We start from the raw sequence: 5,000 nt of genomic DNA, 5'->3' as shown, positions 1-5,000 counted from the left end.
ACGCGCCAACACGTCCGCACAGCTGCGATACAAACCACCTGCGAGAACCGCTGGGGCGACCGAGCAGCAGACGGCGTCGCGGCGCCGAGCGCCGGGCGGCGGCGCATCCTCAGCGCACAAAGTCCTCAATCGGACCAGCACACTGCAGATGGCCACCGCGCTTCGCACCGGGCCCGCGAGGAAATACTTTGGCCGCAAGGCGCCGCGAGCAGGGGGCGCCGGCGCGCAGCTGCGCCGCCTGCCGCGTCCGTCGGCCGGCGCGCCTGCCACCGGCCGCCCCCACCAGCCGGCTGTAGCGCGTGCGCCCACGCACCGCGCTGCCAGCACGCCGGGCGGCCCCCCCTCACCGGCCGGGGACGGTCCCACCCAGCCACCGCCGCGTATCGCCTCACACCCAGATCCCCTTTCACGTTCGTGGGCATGGTGGGTCCCCTTTCACGTTCGTGGGCATGGTGGGTATCCCTGAAACAACCGGTTAATAGCTCGACCGATCGTCGCCAACACTGATTCACCTCTAGCGAGAACAACCGCACCACAACGGGTTACCGGTTGTTCATTTGCGTAACGTCACCAGCAAACGTACACGTCCATCGCCATTTGCAACGAGTATTGCATGCCTGTGTCAGGTGTCACAACACACTACGTCTGCCCACATAGACGCAACAACATGTGCACGCCTAGAGAACACGTGGAAGGTAGACCCCGTACGTATGCGGTGTCCATTGCGCGAACGACTGTCAGCCCGCCTCTGCAGCATGTCGCAGATGTGGAACGCGGTGCAACATGCTATCACGGTGTGTGAGAAGAGACGACTACGTCCGAATACACGCTCCACTACATCAACAGACTGCTCATGCTGATCGCCATCCAGGGCGTCCGTTCCTCCCACACGTCTGTATGGCGTACCACACTGCAATCCAGCTCTTATAGGGAGACGACACGTAGCTGCGTGCACAATATTTGGACTGTATGGTCCGCCGTTGCTAGGCGCTGTCGTCATACGGTCACATGGGCCACGATGTATCATTCAGTACATACGGAGCAATGTGCAGTACAGTTTGTGGGTTTTGCGTACATCGGCGGACAGGTGACAGGCCGTACCACAACGTAGGCTGAGTACGTCGGCATGCGAAGGGCATTGAACATGCAAACTTCTCACCGACCAGCTTGCGAAGGCAGGGGGGAAGGGGGGGGGGCATGTACGTCCTGCTGCTATCCACACTACAGTGTATAGCAGGAGCATGTGGAAAGTCAGCAACACCTGCAAGGTGTTTAACATGACGCGATACACAGGGGACCGGGCAGTGCGAGTAGCGAACTATATTGCGAGGGTTGCGGTTAGGCAACACTACACTACTTTAACGGGTTGCATAACAATTACAGAGCAGGTTCAGCGACAACGTGCGTCAGGTTAAGGCGCAATATAGTTTAGGTTACGGCGCACTTTAGGTTAGGTTAAGGCACATTATAGGTTAGGTTAAGGCACAACATGGGTTACGTTAAGGCACAACATGGGTTAGGTTAAGGCACAACATGGGTTAGGTTAAGGCACAACATGGGTTAGGTTAAGGCACAACATGGGTTAGGTTAAGGCACAACATGGGTTAGGTTAAGGCACAACATGGGTTAGGTTAAGGCACAACATGGGTTAGGTTAAGGCACAACATGGGTTAGGTTAAGGCACAACATGGGTTAGGTTAAGGCACAACATGGGTTAGGTTAAGGCACAACATGGGTTAGGTTAAGGCACAACATGGGTTAGGTTAAGGCACAACATGGGTTAGGTTAAGGCACAACATGGGTTAGGTTAAGGCACAACATGGGTTAGGTTAAGGCACAACATGGGTTAGGTTAAGGCACAACATGGGTTAGGTTAAGGCACAACATGGGTTAGGTTAAGGCACAACATGGGTTAGGTTAAGGCACAACATGGGTTAGGTTAAGGCACAACATGGGTTAGGTTAAGGCACAACATGGGTTAGGTTAAGGCACAACATGGGTTAGGTTAAGGCACAACATGGGTTAGGTTAAGGCACAACATGGGTTAGGTTAAGGCACAACATGGGTTAGGTTAAGGCACAACATGGGTTAGGTTAAGGCACAACATGGGTTAGGTTAAGGCACAACATGGGTTAGGTTAAGGCACAACATGGGTTAGGTTAAGGCACAACATGGGTTAGGTTAAGGCACAACATGGGTTAGGTTAAGGCACAACATGGGTTAGGTTAAGGCACAACATGGGTTAGGTTAAGGCACAACATGGGTTAGGTTAAGGCACACCATGGGTTAGGTTAAGGCACACCATGGGTTAGGTTAAGGCACACCATGGGTTAGGTTAAGGCACAACATGGGTTAGGTTAAGGCACAACATGGGTTAGGTTAAGGCACAACATGGGTTAGGTTAAGGCACAACATGGGTTAGGTTAAGGCACAACATGGGTTAGGTTAAGGCACAACGTAGGTTAGGTTAAGGCACAACGTGGGTTAGGTTAAGGCACAACGTGGGTTAGGTTAAGGCACAACGTGGGTTAGGTTAAGGCACAACGTGGGTTAGGTTAAGGCACAACATGGGTTAGGTTAAGGCACAACATGGGTTAGGTTAAGGCACACCATGGGTTAGGTTAAGGCACAACATGGGTTAGGTTAAGGCACAACATGGGTTAGGTTAAGGCACAACATGGGTTAGGTTAAGGCACAACATGGGTTAGGTTAAGGCACAACATGGGTTAGGTTAAGGCACAACATGGGTTAGGTTAAGGCACAACGTAGGTTAGGTTAAGGCACAACGTAGGTTAGGTTAAGGCACAACGTGGGTTAGGTTAAGGCACAACATGGGTTAGGTTAAGGCACAACATGGGTTAGGTTAAGGCACAACATGGGTTAGGTTAAGGCACAACATGGGTTACGTTACGGCACAACATGGGTTACGTTACGGCACAACATGGGTTACGTTACGGCACAACATGGGTTACGTTACGGCACAACATGGGTTACGTTACGGCACAACATGGGTTACGTTACGGCACAACATGGGTTACGTTACGGCACAACATGGGTTACGTTACGGCACAACATGGGTTACGTTACGGCACAACATGGGTTACGTTACGGCACAAATTAGGTTAGGTTACGGCACAAATTAGGTTAGGTTAAGGCACAAATTAGGTTAGGTTAAGGCACAAATTAGGTTAGGTTAAGGCACAAATTAGGTTAGGTTAAGGCACAAATTAGGTTAGGTTAAGGCACAAATTAGGTTAGGTTAAGGCACAAATTAGGTTAGGTTAAGGCACAAATTAGGTTAGGTTAAGGCACGATATAGGTTAGGTTAAGGCACGATATAGGTTAGGTTAAGGCACGATATAGGTTAGGTTAAGGCACGATATAGGTTAGGTTAAGGCACGATATAGGTTAGGTTAAGGCACGATATAGGTTAGGTTAAGGCACGATATAGGTTAGGTTAAGGCACGATATAGGTTAGGTTAAGGTACGATATAGGTTAGGTTAAGGTACGATATAGGTTAGGTTAAGGTACGATATAGGTTAGGTTAAGGTACGATATAGGTTAGGTTAAGGTACGATATAGGTTAGGTTAAGGTACGATATAGGTTAGGTTAAGGTACGATATAGGTTAGGTTAAGGTACGATATAGGTTAGGTTAAGGTACGATATAGCGTAGGTTCAGATACACATTGTTGTAGGGAAAGGTGTATTGGGGGGGGGGGCGGCAGGTTCGTTGATAGTGATTATCGTAATTGGATGCCTGCGGTATTATCCGATTTGTCACGTCAGGATGCACTTTTGGCTCATGACAGGCGGCGCTCCGATTCCATGGTTGTGGCAGATCTGTGTCTTTCATTCCTGCCATTGTTTGTGTGCTGTGACAGGAGGCAGTATTGTGATGTTGGGTGCACCACTGTGTAGGACATGTGTGGGTGTTCGTGGCTTAGCTGAGCAATGTGCGGATGTCGGAAGGGTGGGATATTGTGTTTTCTGGGTGGACCTCCCGGTCTGGTAATGATAGTGTGGATTGTGTCATGTGGCGGAGAGGATGCACTGGATGTTCTTCCATGCTGGTGGTTAGATATTGTGTGTGATAAGAGAGTAGTGTGTGATAAGAGTGTCTGGCTGACGTGTGGTTCTCATTGTGTGCAGAGTCTTTCAGCATGTATAGGGACGGTTGTATATATTATCTGTATTCTGATGGCTCTGCATCTATTACTAATCAGTGCCGTGTATACGGTTACTCTAGTTCCAGTCGAAACTGTTCTATCTCTGTACATTAGTGACACTGCGGCTCCACTATGTTGCCGCCCCTGTCGGCCGTTTCCCCCAGTGTATGGCTAATGATTATCAGCAATCAGTCTATTAGTCAATACCGGTAGTGTGACGACGTCAAATGTCCGGGATGGGGGAAGCTACACCCTTCCCGTGGGTCAGGGCCTAGAAAGACTCTTCCCACGCAGGAGACTCGGACTGTCGTTACTCTTCCGAGACATATATGTGCCCAGCGTTTTTTTGCGGCTGCGAGTGCAACGCCAGGAGGCTCGGACTGTCGTTACTCTTCCGAGATATATATTTGCCCAGCGTTTTTTGCGACTGCGAGTGCAACGCCCACGGGTGCCGACATGGATGGGGCGCTTCCTAGCTGATGGCTCAGCATGAGAATCCGTACAGTGAGCAATGCGATCGCGTCTGTAGCTTGTACGTGGTACAGCTCGCAGCTCATGAATAGGGACAGCGGGAATGTCGCATATTGGAAATATCTCTTCATGAAACGCATGTTATAGGTGTGAATTGCACCTTACGAGTGCGGGAAACGTCCGCCGTTCATCCGCTGGCGATGCGAGTTGGGCGGTTGGGGTGGGGCACGAACGGGTGCAGGTGGTGTGATTGCCGGTCCACGACTTCGTGCGGCAGAGGCACTGGCGTATGGGTGCTGTGGTCGACAGAGGCTGCATGCTTTGTGGGTGGCGTCGAAAGATGGGCACTGTGGGCCCATC

The sequence above is a fragment of the Schistocerca serialis genome, unplaced genomic scaffold, assembly GCF_023864345.2.
Source record: "Schistocerca serialis cubense isolate TAMUIC-IGC-003099 unplaced genomic scaffold, iqSchSeri2.2 HiC_scaffold_338, whole genome shotgun sequence".
Classification (NCBI taxonomy): domain Eukaryota; kingdom Metazoa; phylum Arthropoda; class Insecta; order Orthoptera; family Acrididae; genus Schistocerca; species Schistocerca serialis.
The sequence above is the reverse complement of the archived record's forward strand: the minus strand, read 5'-3'. Positions refer to the sequence as shown.